Genomic DNA, 20,968 nt, shown 5'->3' with positions numbered 1-20,968 from the left:
TTTAGGATATCCTGGATCATTCAAGGATACCGTAACATTCGGCTGAGAAAGGCCCGAATTCTAGGAAGAGAAATAGAAGTATTAAGATACAGATGAATAAGAAGAGGCGAAACGAAGGAAGAGAATATGTAGCGCGTAAGACCGGAAAAGTTGTTCCAGAAGCAAAAGTTGGAGAGCTATGTCGCTGTCCCCTGAGATGTTTTGAAGTTGAAGAACAACAGATATTGTCAATATTTAATGGGTTTTGGGATCTCGTTGATTTTGATAGGCAAAATGCTTATTTGTTTGGATGTATTGGAGCTATTCCTGTAAAACGGGGATACAGGACACCTGAAGGAGAGCCAAGCTACGGAAATTGTGGACATACAATGTAGGCATTCATGACTGTGGTAAAGACTTAGTGTGCATGTTTTTGTGGGATGAGAGTATTGTAGGAGAGGCAGTGACGAAGTAGGTAGTGCAGTTTTGAAGTATCTGAAAACAAACGCCGTCGATGCTAAAAAGCTTGTGATTTTTTCTGATAAATGGTGGGGGGGGGGGGCAGAATAAAAACTGGAATATAATGGCACTCTGGCCTTATTTAATTCACACTACACGATTTAATGAGATCGAACACTGGTTTTTAACATCTGGCCACACATTCTTGCCATCAGATAGAGACTTTGTTAAAATTGAGAAGTACCAACGAAATCAACCGCCTGTGTACGACGCTGCCGACAAGAAATGTATCATTCAAGAATGTGGGAGAAAGAAGAAGTTCAGTGTAACAGACATGAAACAAGACGACTTTTATGACCTGGCAGCATTAAAAGTTGGACTCCTGAACACCAGTAAAAACATGTGTAAGTGGCATGGAATTTAAATTTACAGACGTAATTTGATCAAATTTGAAGCAGGTAATCCATGGTTTATCAAACTAAAAACAAGAATGAATATGGATTTTGAAGACTGTAGCGTGTAAAAAAGAGGCAAGACCACAACGTTGAGCTTGAAACGAAAATACACTACTGTGCCGAAAATAAAGAAAAATAAACTGCAAGATGTGTTGAAACTCCTGGACTATGTCCCACCTGTCCATCACCAGTTTTATCTCAGCTTGATTCCTGATTCTGAAGACACTAATGAAGTTGAAGAAGTGTAGGAAAGGAGCAGATGATCTTTTAGTTTTAATGTTATGCATGTGCAGTTATAAGTCCCTAAATTCCACATTTTGGAAAGAACATCATAGTTAAAAGATACAAACAGACCTTTTCCCGTGATGGGTTTCTGTTGATTTATTTAAATTTCTTTTCAGTTACAAGTTCTACCCCGATTTCCACTGCTACCAATTTAAATATTATTGGTGAAAATGTTATTTTAATTGAAGATTGGTGTTAGTTTTCATTTCTGATTAAAATAGTTGAAATATCAGACTTTGTTTCATTATCATAAAATAATATTCCTAAGATAAGTGTCACTCCCATTAGGGCAATAAAGCGCCAAATATTCTGTGAAGTGGTATTAAAAGTATTGACTTTTACTCTACAAATAGCAGCCCAAAACAAATTATGACTGCAAATCACATACAATGAATATTACTGAACCTTTCAAAGCTATTATTACATCATTCCCGTGAATGGTACGATTTCACGATTTGACCAAACTTTCTAACTGCTCTCCCTTAAAGTTAAGAAAATGTTGCTTGGCACTCTTTTGCCCCGACCCCTTCATTTATAGAATTAGTATTGTTATATGTATTTATTACATCATCTGTAATTGGAGAACTATTGATTCTGTTGATATTAAATAAACAAATCAAATCCAATCATAATAATGTGGTAAATAATATGACATGCTGCGGTGTAGATATAAGATATTAAGATATAAGAATGTGTATGTTATGTTCTCAATTGATGATGGACAACATAACCTACTAGGGCAGTAAAATTATATGAAGACCATCAAAAGTCTAATGTGGTAAAGTATCAAACTGACATCTTCAACTGGCGGCAAGGCTTGTATTTCCAGAATGGGTTTCTTGAGATACCTAAGAACCCATAACCCCTGACCTTGATATATTCGGTAGACATCGTTATCCTTGTCAAAGAATGAATGCTGAAAGTTGATTATGTGATACGCATGGAAACGAGATGATGAAGGTAGTGATACTTTGAAGAATGAAGTTAGCAACAAAAGAAAAATAATGGATACGAAGTGCTTAAAAATTAAGGACTATATAGCTCTCAGGAGGCTAATGCCCTCTGGGCAGAGGAGAACAAGAGCTGACTTATAGTTGTCAGATGAGGATCCCAACACGAGTAGGAGGAAGCAATGTCAGGCTTTTCTGGAGGATCAGTGGTCGTCCGTCCTCGCCCCAAAGCCAAGAGTCCCCGGAGGTTACCCTTTTCAGTAACCACTGTATACTGCGTATGTACTCTGTTAAGAGGACATTCGATCTGCGCAAATCAGGTGGGATTATTCCCGTAAGCTGCGGGAGTCTGTAGATTGGCATGGATCTGATTGTGTCCGAAATAAGGCATATGCTGTTGTTCAATTGTGTATCAACATATTGGGTACATGAACTATTAATACATCACCGTAAAATCTGCAAAACCCCCCAACTATCGGCGCACGAAGACGTCCTCAGGCTCAATCTTCAAAGGCTGAAGTCACGCCATCCATCTTTACGTGATGCTGCTAACATGGCTCGCAACAACTTTAATGCTGTGAAAGTTTGGAAAGACCTCTGGGAACCTTCAGCGGACTCGTCCCTTCACAACATGTTTTTTGGTGTACAGATTACTAGTGGGTTTCTTCTACCGCGCAGGCAGTGGATCAGGCAAACCATCGCTTACATCGTCGGCAGCTGCAAGCTACGTGCTTACTCGGGTAGCTGGATTGATTTTTTGATTCCATTAGAGGCAATATTAAAGTGGATGAAAGGGTTGGACATCCTGATATGAAATTGTTTTTCTCTTATTGTAACATATTCAATTGTCTATATGTAGATTTTATGGCATGCGCTAAATAAATAATAACTGCGTATCTACGTTACCATTTTTCACAGTGGGGGAGTAACCATAAATAAGGAAAGCGCTGTGTGGTGTTTCAAGAGAAATCACGTCTTGAGCAATCAATTACTAGATCATTTTAATCTACTGGGATGAGTACAGAATGGCGGCAGTGGACACTGATAGGTGTGATTCATCTCCCTGAAAACAATGTTCACACTCAGAAGATAAGTGTTTTAAGTGCAAAACAATAGTGAAAATGGCGTAACGTGCATTGGGTGTAATAAACGGTTTCATTTTAAGTGTCGAAAAGTAGATAAGAGTGAAAAAGGAAATATTATATGAGCGTGTGGAACTTATGCCGAGAATCGCGTCGTAGATTGCGGCATGAAAATTAGGCCTATGGACTCTATGACGGCGGAATATTGCGAATAGTGACACTATTATTGATATCGTTGCTACAAGAATATATGCAGTCGCTGAGAAATGAAAATGGACATTCAAAAAGGAGAATTATGTCTCTCGAAGCAGCCGTGGCCGCAGCCGATATTGGTAGCGAGGACTTGCGGGGATGGTATAAAGTCGTAAGAGGTGGAAATAAGCCAGGGACTAATCTGTATTCATCGAATTTTGTAGCTCGTATGAAGAACAGTTTTCCTCTATTAGACGACAAACGTGTGGAGGAATATTGAAGTCAGTCACCACATGGGGGCATGCATTTTACGCGAGAGAGGTTTAGGCCTAGGCCTAAATGCATCTTGAAATTATCAGCGAAAACAGCACCAAAACAATCGAAGGTTTTGATAGTGGGTGACAGCCAAGCTCGTGGTATTGCGTTGGACATAAATCCCGATAATGTCGCAGCTTCTTCCGTAGTTCATTAGGGTGCACTACAATGGAAAGTCGTCGAAAAAATAGAAGAAAGGACAGCTTACCTAGGAGGCAACGATGCTGTCGTGATCATCGGAGGAACCAATGACGGAGCCCACAATGAAGTTGAATGTGTAAAGTTAGAATTAATTAACAAATTAGGTATGCTAACACATACCGGTACTAATGTAGTAGTAGCAGCTAATATTCCAAAAAGGCATGATTTGATTCTAAATTTTTGTGTGAACATAGAAATTGATAGAGTTAATAGAGGCATTCAATCGTTATGTAAACATTTCAGCACTGTACATGTTACTGATTTAACTAGTTTTTAAAGAAATTGTTATACAAGACATGGTTTACACCTTAATAGATTAGGAAAGCAGAACATCAGAAAAGAAGTCCTAGATATCTTAAGAAAAAGTTAGAGTCCAAGAAGGGTACTAATCCCCTTAATTGTATAAGAGGTCAGGGAAATTAGTAGAGGGAGTAAGTTATCCAGGACGTTGGCTCAATTACAGTATAAATACTACAAGTAGGCCTACTTCATGTTGTAATGAAAATATTAGATAAGGGCTAAATGTTAGTTTTGAGTATGATATCATGGTATGGAACAGTCATTGTCTAAGAAATAAAATTGATACAACTGACATTTTCATCTCAAATTCTGTTAAAATTATATGTATAACTAAACATTGGTTCCAAAATAATGAGGTAGACTATGTAATACTTACTGGTTAAAAATTACAGACAATATATTGTAGAGAGGTTCACAAAAATGGAGATGTAGCAATATTCAGTCTAAATAACGTAGACTGAAAAGTTATTGACATTTTTAACCTGCGTATAGAATTCAACATTGAGGCAGCAGCAATGCTGCTTAGCGTTATAGGCCTAATAGTGACTTCATCTTACCGGTACCTTGATGGAGACAAAAACATTTTCCTTGAAAAGTTAGGGAAGCTCATAACAAGCCCTGTTGCCACATCAAAAGAAATGTATAAAATATGTATTTGTGGGGATATTAATCTTGATGTGACAGAGAGGACAAAGAAAGTAAAGATTCTGCTGAATTTACTGAAGTCATTTAACATTTTCTGTGCAAACAAATATCCTACTCGTGGGAAAGCGGTGCTTGATAATATAATAACTAATGTCAATTGCTCATCCTTCAATATTGGCACGTTAGATATGTCTTCATATGGCGAAGGTTCTGGTCACAAAGCAGTTTGTTTGAATTTTCTCTGTTCTGGTGGTGGTGATGGTGATTATTGTTTTAAGAGGAAGTACAACTAGGCAACCATCCTCTGTATAACACTAATCAGAGGGAAAAGTGAAAGGGATCCGACCCTTCGAAAAATGAAGATATCGGTCAAAGAAAGACAAGGGCCACGAAGGGCGTGAAAATGAAAGACTCCCTAGCCCTCGCAAACCTAATAGCGTCGGGGTCGGAAAAGAACCAGCGTTGACCAAGAGAGGTCGAATAGGATAGTTGAAAATGAGGAGCCTGGCACAAGTAAGTGGAAGCAATGCCAGGGCTCAGCTAAGGGCCCCCTGGTCGCCAACCCACGCTCCAAAGTTCAGAGCTCCTGGGGCCCCTTTTAGTCGCCTCCTACGACAGGCAGGGGATACCGTGGGTGTTATTCTACCGCCCCCACCCACAGGGAGGTTTCTATGTTCTATGCAGAATGATCCCTCAACTAAAATTATTTTCAAAAGGTTATTCCCACAACAAACAATTCTATGTTTTAGTTTTTTGCTTGAACTGGTTGACTGGGAATTTATATTAGGGGTGTCAAAGGACTGGATTGGTAAGACATTTGATCGTTTCTTTCATACATTTTTACTACTGTTTGTGGATTGTTTTCCAATCATTAAAACAGTCTATAATATTAAACATACAAAACCTACGTTTTCAGGCTTGAAGTGGTTTACACCAGACCTTGAGATAATATTTTGCTTCGCTATAGAGTTTTTAAGAGCAATAAAAGCCCAGAAACAGCAACTTTATACACAAGTGCACGGAGTAGGTACAAACAAGCTATAATGGGAGCTAAACAAAAAGCTAATGAATGCTATATTGAAAGTGCAGGTAATGAAAGTAAAGCAGTTTGGGAAGTAATCAATAGAGAGAGCAACAGGAGTGCTAAATATAGTAGGCCAAAAGTTGAGATCACACCAGATGAATTCAATAACTAGTTTATTCAATCTGTATACAATAATTATGAGAATATTCCTGCAACTGATAGGGATGCATCACGGTACAAATCCACAGCAGAGTATTTGTTCCTGAACGGAGTATGGTGTGGAAAATAGTGACGGAAGATAAAGTTAAGTGTATAGGGAACAATTTTAAAAATTCGGATAGCAAGGTTGTATCTGGTATGTCAAATAACTTCCTCAAGGCTATAGTTCCATATATTCTGAAATATCTCAGAGTTAGTATAAATGATTGCTTACAGACTGGGGTTTTCAGATGTAGCCAGAAATATGCAGCAAAGGTAACCCCTGTTTTCAAATAGGGCCCTATGAACTATCTCAGTGATTTCCGAGCAGTTTCAGTTATTTATCTCTCTGTTAAAATTCTAGAGTGTGTAATGACGCAACTTACTAGTATATTAATTATTTTGAATCTAGTAGTCTTCTGTGCGAGAACCAGTTTGGCTATCGCAAAGGTAAATCAGCAATTGAAGCAATGGAATCTCTGTTTCAATATGTTATTACAGCTTTAGAAAAGAAGAAAGTTGCCCAGGTCACTCTGTGTGATCTCAGCAAAGCGTTTGGTTGCGTCTCCCATTCACTTTTAATTTCAAAACTGAATTCCTTTGGTGTTAAGGATGAACAGCTGAACATTATAGTTTCCTACCTGAGCAATCGAAACTGGTTGAAGTGGCAGGAATTCGATCAAATGAACTTCATAATCAACATGGAGTACCACAAGGCTCGGTTTTAGGTCCTTTTCTATTTCTTTTCAACTAAATGACCTAATAATATAGGAAATAATGCCAGATAGGTTTTATATGCAGACGATACTACTTTTTTAAATGAGGCTAAAACAGTCGAAGAACTTAGTGTGCTACGTAAGCAAACATTGAACATGGCAGTTGAATGCATCTCTGCGAACAAACGCACAGTAAATGATAAAGACTCAGTCAATTATATTTAATTTTAAATAAGTCAAGTAAATCATGATAATCAACATGTGAAATTATTAGGAATATTTTTAGATTCAAACCTGAACTGGAATGCTCACATAGACTTTATATCAAGTAAACTATCAAGAGTGGTGTATATTTTGAGATCCATTAGAGATAAAGTTCCAAGTATATATCTTGTAAATGCCTACTTTGCATTCTATCAGAGTATTCTTCAATACGGAATTTTACTTTGGGGAAACTCCAGCCGCATTTCTGAAAAATTACTTCTGAAAAAGAGGGCATTGCGTGTTGTAACAAAATCTCCTTTGATGGCCCACTGTAGGTCTATATTTATTAAGCTGTCTGGTATGACTGTTGTGAACACATGTATTAAGAATTTATTGGCTTTAGGTACCAGATCAAACAGCCAGCTAAAAATACACTAGAATACAAAACATATACATAAATATACACTGAGAATACATATACACATATGAATCTTCCACAATATTATACTGGGATGACGTTCTGAGTCCATACAGAATGCGCACACAAACATACAAAGAGAAAAAAAGAACAAATTGGGACACTGCAACTGTAGTATGTTTACGTAGTTTTTCTGTAGTAGTATCACGTCAAACTTTATAATCTTAGATCGGTGTCTTTTAAGAATATGGCGATTGCGTTATACACCTCTGGTTGTTGGGATGATAAAATGCACTGGATGTTGAGTGGTAGCTGGAAGTTCAATGAGTAAAGTTGTTATGAATTTTTCCCGCTGTACATTATAAAAATGGCACGAGAAGAAGATGTGGTTGAGGTCAGCGATTGCTTGGCGGTCACAGGAACAGTAAGGGTGCGTCCAAACATGATCCGTCTTGTCCTGCAATCCGTCTTTTCAGGCAACTGCGCTATGTGCGTCTTGAACAAACCTTCCTGTGTTAATGGAGGTGGCCGCACATAATGCGTGCGTGGCTTATCAGTCTTCTTCGCCGAGTCCGTCATCCGTCTTATTTCAAAACAGTTTGTTTCTAGACGTAGAACGGACAAGACACAGTGACTAAAGTGAGTTGTGAGCCATCCAAAGAAGACATTATTTCACGGGTGTTCAAGTATCCGCCGCTGTAGGATTCATCCAACAAAGATCACAAGGACCGCAATGTAATCCAACGTATCTGGCGAGATTTAGCGACAGCTTTAAGAACAGACGAAGGTATGCAAATAATGTTATTAAAATGCATTTAAATTAATATTGATACTGTATTTAATTAATATTCAGTAATGTTCTAAATTCTAATAATTCAGTATAGCAGAAGCAGAATGTATTTTTACAAAATGCAAGCACATGGAAGGTGTTTATTGTTCTATTTCTATAACAAACGGTACTGCCATGGAACTTCCCCCTCGGGATTACAAAAGTACTGTGTGAATCCCTGCCTTATCAATTTCGCTGAAGTGGTATAACGGTTGTGAGCTCTTGTTACTGGAATATGGTCCACAGATGTCTCACAATCGGGCAAATTATCTGTTGATGTTGTAACTGTTCCACCTCGTCAAAACACTTGAGGAGATGAAAGTTATTATCTTGCGACACATGCATATTAAATAAACTATTTGCGGCTTGCCCGCAAATTGCCACGCAAATAGAAACAATTAACATTCCATGGTTCCCTATTTCTCTATGTAATGTTTGGGCGCCATGGTTACAGTTTTAAATAAAACTGAAAACCAAAATTTATATTTACTAGCATAGAGACTTATACTTAAATTACAGGGGAAGGATTTTAAATAATTAACCATTAAGTATCGCTTAAGAAAGAAAATTAACGCAATATAAAATACAAATGAATTTATTATACAAAAAATGAGATGAATCGGAAAAGTTTCCTTAAAGCGTGGAGGAATTTATAATTTACTGAATTTATTATTGTTTGCTTTATCTGATTGAAGCTCACCAATTGCAGCTTCGGTTGACGTCATCTGGTTTCCGTGGTTACTCGTTCTCTTCTTCTCGATGTAGACTTTGCTCCATGGACATCCTTCCTTCCTTCTCTGATATGGTACGGGCTATCTGGACTAACACTCCCTACTTGCCTAGTCTTTAAATTAGACATTGGCCCTATAGTTGTAATAACTGATCAGCGTTGATCGTATGAGGAGAAAATTCAGAGATATGAAGTTTTCCATATTACTAGAAATCTCAATCCAACTGAGCTATACTATTTATGCGGTACAAACTTGTACCAAAATTCCGTAGACTTGAACTAAACATACTTCTTCGTCCACAATATTTACTGAATATCACACAAGCCATAAGCTTGTTTCGTTTCTCGTAGATCCGATAACATAACCGAAGCGAAAACACATTGTACAAAAGTAACTATGTCGCGGAGCGACCACACACTGTTTCAAAAATCAAATCACGTCGTACAAAGTAGATGTTCACAGTAGAAGTACTAGTGATGGAGTATCCGTAGTTAGGTTGTGAGGTTGTAAGGTCTTAATGTTATAAGGTTGTTAGGTCGTACGGTTGTTAGGTTCCGTTCTCGTGTTGAGAATCAGTATATATCCGGGCTCACCCCCACTCTTGGTAACAGTTCAATCTCAAAACTCATATACAACGAATTATCTGATTCGATAGATCGAAGAATCAACTCCCCTTCTCTTCCTCGACAAGTCCAGAAGGTGTGGCGATGATATAGTTGACTAGCTTGCAAGCCTCGCGCTCGGGTCGCTGTTTACTAGCCTTGGTCATAAAATAAACCCATGACTAACGCAAAATCCCAAGCTTCAAGAATAACCCTCCGTATACACAAACGTGAGATGAAATGAAAACAACTATGTCTCAACATATTGACCGTATTTACAACATAATGAATTTTTATCCTACATAATATAATAATTTAAATAATAAAACGATGTTATCATATATACAATATGATTCCAAAAAGCCTTGATTACAAATGATTGACGTTGAATAAATATGTTATTACAAATAATCGCCGATGGCGGATAAACTTGATATCAAATGATATCGCGTAAAATGAGATTATATAAAATTAGTAAGGCTGGAGGAGCCTGGACGGTTACAATGTTACACCGTCATGAGTCATCACAATGTTATGAAGTAAATAGGCTGCTTTAATTATTGGCACAGATGTTTCTACACTTGTTTCTATAGCTGTATTAAGCACTCGCCATTTGGCTGTAAGAATTCCGAAACTGCATTCGACCATTCGACGGGCTCGTGCCTGTCTGTAATTGAAAATTATTTCTGAATCCCCCAGTGATTTTCTCGGATATGGCCTCATGACGTATTCCATCAATGGATAAGCTTCGTCGCCTACAAAAATGTACGGTGTTTTACATGCTGTCCCCGGTAAATACTCATCTTCAGGAATATTCAAGAAATTACTTTGTAGCTGATCGTACAAAACAGATCTTCTAAACACTCCACCGTCACTTTCACTACCGTAGGCACCAATATCCAACACAGTAAATTTATAGTCCGCATCACTGACGGCTAATATGTTGATGGAATAGAACTACTTGTAGTTATAATATTTCGATCCAGATCGAGGGGGGGGGGGCACTTTATAGCTGCGTACTTTCCATCCAGGCTGCCTAGGCAGTTGGGTAAATTCTTCTTTTCCCAATATTGTTTTGCTATGGCAAGCCACGTATCTGCTGTCGGTGTTGCAATATACATAGTACTTAACAGGTCCCATAGTACATCAGACGTTTCCTTTACTATTTCTGCGACAGTACTTTTCCCCATGCGAAATGAGAATGCCAGTCCCCGAAACGAACATCCTGTAGCCAGATACCTGAAACAATTTTTTTTCAGAGAACTTCAAGATGAAATGGCGTGGAAAATGGGACTATTACAGAAAGGTTCTGAAGAAACTGGAGAAACCCCGATCGGGTGACTGAGCTGATAGCCATTCAACCTCCAACTGGCCCCTTTTCCCTCTGTTATCATTTTTGAATGATTCAATGTCTACTCGGCCCAGGGCAACAAATCTTGACTCAACAAGGAGTGAAGATACACTGGAGCCAGCGCAAGAAACTATTGAATATGCAAGTAACGACTCCGTTACGGAAATCAGTCAAAAAGCAGGACCCAGTCATAACATCACACAAAACCCTAAGTCATTTTTTATAGAAAGAAACGCTCAAAGGTAAGACCTAAAGAAAAGAAGGGCCGATCTGAACCGGCAGTCCATGTTGGAGTTTGAGGCTAAAAAAGTTAAGCTTCTTGAGAGGGACTTAACTGAGGATGAAGATGAAGATTTATTATTCTTTAAAAGCATCTTAAAAGATTTCAAATCTCTTCCGAGAGAGAGAGAGAGAGAGAGAGAGAAGAATGTTACTAAAGCTTAAATTTCAAGAGATGTTGTACAAGGAAATTACCGGTGGCTCAGTAGCTGACGGATTAAATCAAGAACAATACTCCACGTCGCCAAGTACAACAGTATCAACGTGGAGTGAACAGACTGACACTAGTATGGGTGACTACCAGGCACAGTTCTCTTTTATTAATAATGAATAACTCACAGTGAATTGCCATTACTTTGTATCTCTCTGTAATTTCTTAAAATAAAAAGTCAATGATAGTGAATCTCTGAAGAAAAGTCTTACCTTAATGTAACTACTAGCCTTTCCTCCGCAGAAATCGGATCACGGGAATTTAATTTCACTTTTGACAGTCTGTCTCGAATACTCTCATGCATAATGTGAAAGCAGTATTTCGACATCCAGAAGTACTCAGCAAATTTTTCATCGTGCTTCAAAAGTTTTGGAAATAATGAATGGTATTCGCCATAACTTCGTCTATCATTATTTATTTCTCTCTTCACACAAACTTAATTTCAGTGCAACATTTTCGCAGAGCAATAACCTCCGTCCTATCCCTCCCAGTGGCATGGTGAACACTGACAAAACGGATGACTGATCCTGCGTAGCCACGCCGTATGCGACTGATAAGAGGCTGTCGTGTAAAACGCATCATGACGTGCTGCACGCAGCGGAACGGATCCTCTCTGCATTCCGTCCAACCAACCAAGCAGCGGCTCTACCATGGCTCTACGCCTCTGTATTCAGGAGACTTGTCCCCATCGTCGGCTGTCCTGAGAATAGTTTTGCATTCTCCTGCATTAAGGCGAATACCGGGACGGTTCCCAGTATAAGCCATGGCCGCTAATTCCTTCACCATCTCCGAGCATCTCCTGGGCTGTTACCGTCTAAGAGGCTCGCCATCCCCTTCAGGGACGGAATGAAGACTTGAGTAGATATACAGGCAAAATTGAAATCTGAAACTCCAGTTTGCTATATAATTTTTTTAAATTTCACAAGTATTGTGATTGCATTTCTTACTGAATATCTAAGATTTAGCGGCTAGAGTCACATCAGAGACAGCATTTATCTAATTCACTTAATCGCTTCAAAAATTTCCTCGAAACAGGCTTTTTTCACCAGAACACAATGCACTGCCACGACAAGCATTACAGGATTGAATGCTTTGTAGTAAAACCACAAGCTGTTCGGGAGGTAAAAGCGCATTCTGAATTACAAACTTCCTAGCTCTGCATAGGAACTTGATTGAAACTTAAGGATTGACGGTTAAGAAGCCGAGAGCTCACTTCCACATATAGTGGGAGTCAGCAAGACAGCCAGAATAATTTTTAAAATATTTTATTCCATTTTCACTTTTTTTTTACGGAGATTTGGTTAGATATTTACTTCGCCTAGTTATCCTCCCGTAAATGTTGTGAAATGTTTTTGTTTTCAATCAACATTGATTCGAAAATATCTTCTTCATACGTTGCATTCTTCCACAACCGGGCGAGTTGGCCGTGCAGTTAGTGTCACGCGGCTGTGAGCTTGCATTCGGAAGATAGTGGGTTCGAATCCCACTGTCGGCAGCTCTGAAGATGGTTTTCCGTGTTTTCCCCCTTTTCACCCCAGGCAAGTGCAAAGGCTGTACCTTAAGCTGTACCTTAATTAAGGCCACGGCCGCTTCCTTCCAACTCCTAGGCCTTTCCTCTCCCATCGTCGCCGTAAGACCTATCTGTGTCGATGCGACTTAAAACCACTGGCAAAAAAAAATCTTCCATAGGTCAGACGAGAATAGTAGACGTTTTCCGTTGCGGCTCGTGACATGTGGCCGTCTTGGTTTCCTTACACGTGTCTATAGGCTCTCTTACACTCAGTTCCAAACATTGTGGGCTTGTGACTCTTCTTGAACCCCCTGTGGGTGGGGGTGATAGATTACATTCACGGTATCCCCTGCATGTTTTAAGAAGCAAATAAAAGGGGCCCCGGTGGCTCTCAACTTGGGAACATGGGTGGTAACCACGGAGTCCTAGCTGAGTCTGGGCATTGTTTCAACTTGCTTGTCCCAGTCTCGTCACTTTAACATTCCCTATCAGTCTTCTCTTGGCCAGCTCCTTTTCTCTTCCTATCCCGACGGTAATAGGCTTTCGAGGCATAGGGTGTTTTTATTCTTCACGTCCTTCGTGGCCTTTCTTTTTATTTTTCCGATATCTTCATTCATTGAAGAGTCGGCCCTCTTTCATCTATTACCCCTCTAATTAGTGTTTAGGGATGATGGTTGCACAAACGTACTACGTCTTAAAACAATAATCACCACTACCTCCATTCTTCTTGAATCATTCTCTACTTTATTTTCGTCAGTGATAGGCTTCTTTAAATTAACCCTCAAATGGTGAGTAAAACTCTGTTGTTGTTTGAGTCGTCAGTTCATAGATTGGCCTGATGCAACTCTCTATGCCAGCCTATCCCGTGCTATTCATTTCTACGTAACTACTGCATCCTATATCTGTTCTACTTGTCATATTCATACCTTGATCTACCCCTACCGTTCTTACCGCCTACACTTCACTCTAAAACCAACTGACCGAGCTCGATAGCTGCAGTCGCTTAAGTGCGGCCAGTATCCAGTATTCGGGAGGTAGTAGGTTCGAACCCCAATGTCGGCAGCCCTGAAGATGGTTTTCCGTGCTTTCCAATTTTCACACCAGGCAAATGCTGGGGATGTACCTTAATCAAGGCCACGGCCGCTTCCTTCCCACTCATAGCCCTTCCCTGTCCCATCGTCGCCATAACACCTATCTGTGTCGGTGCGACGTAAAGCAACTAGCAAAAAAAAAAAAAACCCACCAACTGAACAAGTCCTAGGTCCCCTATCATCCTACCTCTTCTTCTCGGCGAATTTAGCCAAATCGGTCTCTTCTCACCAGTTTGATTCATTAACTCTTCATTCGTGATTTGATCTATCCATCTGACCTTCACCATTCTTCTGCAACACCACATTTCACAAGCTTCTATTCTCTTTCTTTCCGAGCTAGTTTTCGTCCATGTTTCACTTCCATACAATGCCATACGAACTTTATGAACGTATGTATGGTGAGGTGGGGTCAAAACTGGCACCAACATAAAAATATCCATAAAATGCACATATTCCAAATGTATTGGAAAGTACCAAAGGCACTTTCACAGCGGTACTCTCAGAAGTTATTTCATACCTCACATGAATATTTCAACAAATTGGTATGATTAATGGATAGAACAATACTCTTCTAACAAACTCGAGAAGGAATTGCAGGATCCTGAAGGATACTCATTTTCATGTTTAAAGAGGCAGGTGATTCCAAAAGTTATAACTGAGAAATCAATATCAGACCGTATCAGAGTCTAATAATACAGAAATAAGAAACGTTTTTGACTTCTTTTTGATTTCGCAACCAGTGAAAGTGCTGTTTCCTGGACACTTGCGGCAAACAACAGAATGGCAGTTGTGGCAAGGTGGAGGGCTGCAAGTGACACATACAGTATTGGTTAGTTCGATTCCACTTTAGAACTTCGAGATTGAAACTCAGGATCAATATCCACCCATCTGTTGCATTGCTCCCATCGTACACATCACTTAGTACACTGAAATGAAATGGCGTATGGCTTTTATTGCCGGGAGTGCCCGAGGACATGTTCGGCTCGCCAGGTGCAGGTCTTTTGATTTGACTCCCGTAGGCGACCTGCGTGTCGTGATTAGGATGAAATAATGATGAAGACGACACATACACCCAGCCCTCGTGCCAGTGAAATTAACCAATGATGGTTAAAATTCCCGACCCTGCCGGGAATCGAACTCGGGACCCCTGTGACCAAAGGCCAGCACGGTAACTATTTAACCATGGAGCCGGACATTTAGTACACTTTGCAAAGTATGGAAAACTGGATCCTTGATAGCTGGAGGCCATACTAAAGCTGAAAAGAAACATGAACTTGCATGAATTTGCACGAAGAGATGACGTTTATAGCACTAAATTCATAAAATATGCTATATAAGAAAAGTAAAATACATTACACTTACGCGAACGGTGAGGTGAGGTCAATAATACCACTGTTATTTCAACACTGGGTAGAACGAAGATGGACAACACTAGTGAAAAGCCGCATCGGGCAACACTTAGCTTTCGACTGAGGGTAAGGTACAAGGAAAAACTACGGAGAAAAGCGAGGACCATGGTAGGGGTGTACATTCTAACTGGTTTCATACACGACCCCACCTCACCATTTGAGGGTTAAGATATTTATACATTTAGGAAATTATATCAAAACTCCGAAATATTTCAAAATATTTTACGCTCCTAGTAATATTTTCTCACAAATGCTACTAGAAATATCGATAGATCTCACGTAAGACGAAACGAATGAGACATCTCGGTACGTAATAGTGCGTAGTGGTCTTGAGTTATACTAATTTTATCTCATGTGCCGTGATCCGATTTCAGCACAGAATGGCGGATGCGCGTACCATTCACTATTGCGCCATCTTCCTTTGAAAGCTATTTGAGAAAACTCTTAGGGGCTTCATCCTTTTAAAGCTATTTGAGAGAACTCTTAGGAGCTTCTTTTTCAAGCCAATTTTTATAATTGTTTTCGTTCATTTTATAGCATTGAATGAAGTCCGGTGTACAACATTTTTTACCAAGGGACCCAATCTTGGATCTAAACAATAGACGTATTCTTCTTTTAAAATGAATGTAGTTCTGGCCATCTCTCTGTACCGTGATTATTTGGTTAAACATATCACATTTATAGAGGTACGTTCCGGTGTAATTAAGGTCATCCAGAGGAATTTTAGTGTTCGTTCTGTCAAAGGCAGTCTACTGGATATATTGTCCGACTCCATGGCTAAATAGCGTGCTGCCCTTTGGTCAAAATGGTTTAGGGTTAGATCCCGACCGCGTAGGGAGTTTTAACCTTCATTGGTTAATTTTGATAGCACGGGGAGTTGTGTTTGCCGTATCAACATTAGAACTCATTAAACGCGCAGGTCACCTATAAGGCGTTAACTCGAAAACTCTGCATCAGGCCTCTTCGGAGGTCACACGCCATTATTATTAGTACCGGATATATTTACATCGAACGTCATATCTGTCTACATATCTATCTATCTGTCTATCTATAAACGTCGAACTCTCTGTATGTGAGTGTGTGTATGTGTGTGTGTTTGTTTCAAATGGAATCAAGAACTACTGGACCGAATTCACTGTAAATATCATTATTACTCCAGATATGGTTTGGGAAGTGGTTAGGACGAAATCCGACGGGCATTTCTGATGATGAATAATTTGATGTAATTAATTTAATTACAAAGCCACACCAATATTAGACCGAAATTGATTGACAAATTGTCGCTAGACGACAGCAACTAATTTTGCATCATGACAGTTTGGTAAGTAATCTATATATATAAAATTGGATGTTGGTATGTTTGAAGCTAATAGACTCAAGAACTACTACACCGATTTCGCTGAAATTTTCACAGTTTGTTATTATTACATCTGAGAGGAATTATGAAGTGGTTTGAACGAAATCTGATTGGTAGTTCGGCACTAAGGGGTGACAAATAAATTAGGGGAAGATAAGCAAACCGCAAGACAAATCCGATCAGTGGGTTGCCTACCAAACGGTATGTGATGATTATGATGTGTTCCTTAAAACTTATTTTTGCTTTTATCAAATAGTGTGGGGGCAGGACACCCCTCCCAGCCCGAGGGGAGAGGATGAAATGTAAAATAATCGAAAACGACCGATATTAGTGTCGTATCCATAGTTTTCGGAATCACTGAGATGAACTATGGCACTCAAAATGCTGTTTAAGTCAAGTTCATCCCGAATAGCACCCCTAGGGATGGGGTTGAAAGGGGGATGAAATATTAATCTAGAATCCATAGTTTTCGAGGTCGCTGAGATGAATAACGTGAGCGCAAAAATGGCTCCCAAATTTATGAAACTCCATTCTAAGGGTAATCACCTATGTAGGGCCTATGTCCCTAGAGGCCATGACGAGTGCACATCTTGCACTCCTTGAAGAACGTTTTGTTGTGTATGGGTCGATGTGTGTCAGCAATTGTTTGTAGTATTAGCACCGTAAGTAGAATCAAGTGTTTGATAAGTTAAACTGCAGTTTATAATTGTAGCATAACTGTTCTTATTAGACAATAATTTGCTTGCTTTTTCTGTCCGCAAGTAGTTGCAGTAAAAATCTATATACTGACTGGAGGGTAATTTGGAATTAAAACGATACTATGGAATGAGTAAGTGGGAAAGTGGGTGTGAGATTTGTTTATACTAGGGCCGATTTTTAGGCCTTTCCTATCCCATCGTCGCCATAGGACCTACTTCTGTCGATGCGACGTAAAAGCAAAATAGCAAAATAGCAAAAAAACTTGGTATTTGGAAAGTCCTTTAAAAATACAGGAAGACGTACTTTTTGTTTTCGAAAAAGGCACTTAACGGGGGGGTGGGGGGGTGAAAAGAAGTGATAAAAGAAGTGAATAATTTTAAATGAGGATGCTTATATATCACAAACTGATTATGTTAGAGACGCGAAAATTAGCATTTGGAATCTCCTTTAAAAGTAAAGAACATGTATTTCTTTTTGTTTACGGAAAATGGGAAGAACTGATAAAGGGGTTAAATTCTTTTTATGGGGATTCTTATAGTTTATCTCAAAAACTGAAAATGTTACGACGTGTAGATAGATAATTGAAATCTACTTTAAAAATACACATTTTCTTTCGAATTGAGAGAAGACTGTTTCTCATGTTCTATGTTGCATGGTCATCTTAGCCCCAAACCACACAAACGTGGTTTACAAAGCGTTTCCTGGGTAAATGAAACTCAATTTGTCGGTGAATGTTTACACTTTAGGGATTTTCAGATAATGTCTTAGTACAGTACCGAGGAACTATTACTTTTATTATTTTACAAAATTATCGCGAGCGAACCGCGGGTCCTGCTAGTGCTGTATATAGGAGAACGGGAACACGCCACCATGTTTTATAAAGTACCTTTCTTGCTAGGAGGTTCATGACCATGGCTGTCTCTAGCAGAGTGGGAACACGCTGTCATGTTTTTAATTCTTTTATTTAGCTAATATATTTACAACCGGTGTTTCACCTACAGGTATATCACGGGATATTTACAGTTATGATAACAATATATATAATTATAAATTCTTGAAGTGAATGGAAGATTTTCTTGAGAAATTCTGTTACTTGGACAGTGTTCCAGTGGTATTTCACAATCGTTTGCAGGGGAGTTGATCGTAGCACAGCTGGTCGTTCTCTTGAGTACGTGGTGCATTCAGTCAACAGGTGTCGAGCAGTCTGTGGAGACTTTTCCGGGCAGCTGCAGAGTGGTAAATCCAATATGTTCATTTTATGAAGATAGGATTTAAAGCGACCATTATTTGTAATCCCCGTCAGGAAGTCGTAAAAGTTAAAGACACGAGATTTCCACTTCAGGAGGTGCATATGGCCCTGAGGTTCCCTCAGCCTACACAAAAAATGAGTACCAGGTTAATTCCTGGGGGCAAAGTCGGCCGGGCGTAGAGCTAACCACTCTACCCCATCACGTGCCGATGTTAACAATGGTGGAAGCCTTTACATTCCACTCCTTCAAGGGCCTTCATGGCCTGTACTGAGGTGACTTTGCTTTTTATTATTTGTAATAAACTGGGTGGTTATGAATTTGGACCAGAGAGATGAGGACAGTTTGTGTGGTATATTAGGAATGAATAATTTTGTATGGAAAGAATCTTCGTAGGTGGTATATATGGAGTTCCAAATTGTTGTATAGTATTCAGTTAATACTTGTTTGGCATGAATTAGAGGTGGTAATTTGTAGTCTATTGTAGATTTATAGCTGGCAGCAATCTTAGCAAGATAGTCAACTCCCTCGTTCCCCCGAAGTCCTGTGTGTCCTTTAATCCAGTGAAGAGTAATCTGGTTCGTTTTGTTGAGGTTGCAGCTTTCGAGTCAACATGAATAGCATAAATATAAGTTGGTACAGTTGTTATGTATTTCTGTTTCATGTTTTATGAAGTACCTTTCTTGATAGGAGGCCTTCCAACTAGGCAAACCTTTGCCTATTATTTGGAAAGAGCAATACAATATGCCGTGATCGAGATGTACTTTCGTGGAAAAGTTCATATAACTAGGCAACTCATAGCATGTTATTGTAAACAGCATTAATAAATGTGTCTTGCTTAATAGGTTAAGTAGTGCATGAATACAAGTAAATATTGGCATACATTTTAATTACAATTTTATTTGCTCTTTCGTTCGTCATTAGATTTTTTCAACGATAGAATTATTTCACCATGCTATTCTACAAGGTCTGTTTATTAGCTATGGACGAGTGTCCGTAGATCTACACGGAAAGGCGATGGCATGGACGGGTAACTCATTTGCTGAGGGATATTTTGCTACATGTTGGGCTAATATGATACAATGCAGTAACGATTAATCAATAGTTTAGTTTAACATCTGTGGTATTAATAGTGTGTTCAATGTGTTAGCTTTGAAATATCGTAGCTTCTGTATGAATACAGTGCAAGGGTTATCGAGTGTTTAGTGAGTGACTTATACAGCAGAGAAGCGTGTATTCGTTGCGTTGTGCTATGCGAAGCATTATTCTGTTAGAGTGCCGCTTTCGATTCATTTAGAAATTTCCTGCAATCATCCCTCCCCTTAGGAATACGATGCGTAATTTAGTGAAGAAGTTCTGCACCACCAGGTCCATTCTTAACAGGAAATTACGCGGAAGACAATCTGTTTTAGGAAAATCTCGATGAAATACGAGCTCCCTTAGCAAGAACTCCAAAAAAATCAGTTTCGCGTCTCGCCGAACAAGCTAATGTGTCATTATCTTCTGCCTAACGCCCTGTGAGGGTGGGGGTAGAATAACACCCACGATATCCCCTGCCTGTCGTAAGAGGCGACTGAAGGGGCTCCAGGGAATCAGAACTTGGGAGCGTGGGTTGGCGATCCCCGGGCCCTTAGCTAAATCCTGGCATTGCTTCAACTTATTTGTGCCAGGCTCCTCAGCTTCATCTATCCTCTCCGACCTCCCAAGGTCATCTCTTGTTCTTTTCCGACCCCAGCGGTGTTAGGTTTCCGAGGCCTAGGGAGTCTTTCATCTTCACGCCTTTTGTGACCCTTACCTTCCTTTGGCCGATGCCTTCATTCTTCGAAGTGTCGGGTCCCTTTCATTTTTTTCTCTGATTAGTGTTATATATTAGAGGATGGTTGCCTAGTTGTATTTCCTCTTAAAACAGTAATCACCACCACCACAATCTAAGTAACAAAACTGTTAACGGCCAAGCCTTACAAACCCACCGCTGCTCAACATTTAAGTGCACCTGACAGTTTCGCTAGGATTCGGTATTTTAACTGGTCCCTCCTAAACCAGTGGAGCAATTTCAACCAAACTTGGTGCGCTTATGACTTACTATCTGGAGACGAACAATTTGAGGGTAAGACACCATGAGAATCCTTAGGGGTGGGGGTAAGGGGTGAGATATAAAATAATCGAAAATAGTGTCGAATCCATACTTTTCGGGTTGGCTGAGATGAATGGTAACACTCATGAATTTTT

General features: G+C 39.5%; 1 protein-coding gene across 1 annotated transcript in view; it reads right to left on the bottom strand.

Moving 5' to 3' along the window:
- LOC136858487 (G-protein coupled receptor GRL101-like) overlaps window positions 1–20,968 on the bottom strand; it is an 826,319-nt gene that overhangs the window by 239,448 nt on the left and 565,903 nt on the right. The gene's annotated exons all lie outside the window — the stretch shown is intronic.

The sequence above is a fragment of the Anabrus simplex genome, chromosome 1 (assembly GCF_040414725.1).
Source record: "Anabrus simplex isolate iqAnaSimp1 chromosome 1, ASM4041472v1, whole genome shotgun sequence".
NCBI classification, from domain to species: Eukaryota; Metazoa; Arthropoda; class Insecta; order Orthoptera; family Tettigoniidae; genus Anabrus; species Anabrus simplex.
The sequence above is the reverse complement of the archived record's forward strand: the minus strand, read 5'-3'. Positions and strand labels throughout refer to the sequence as shown.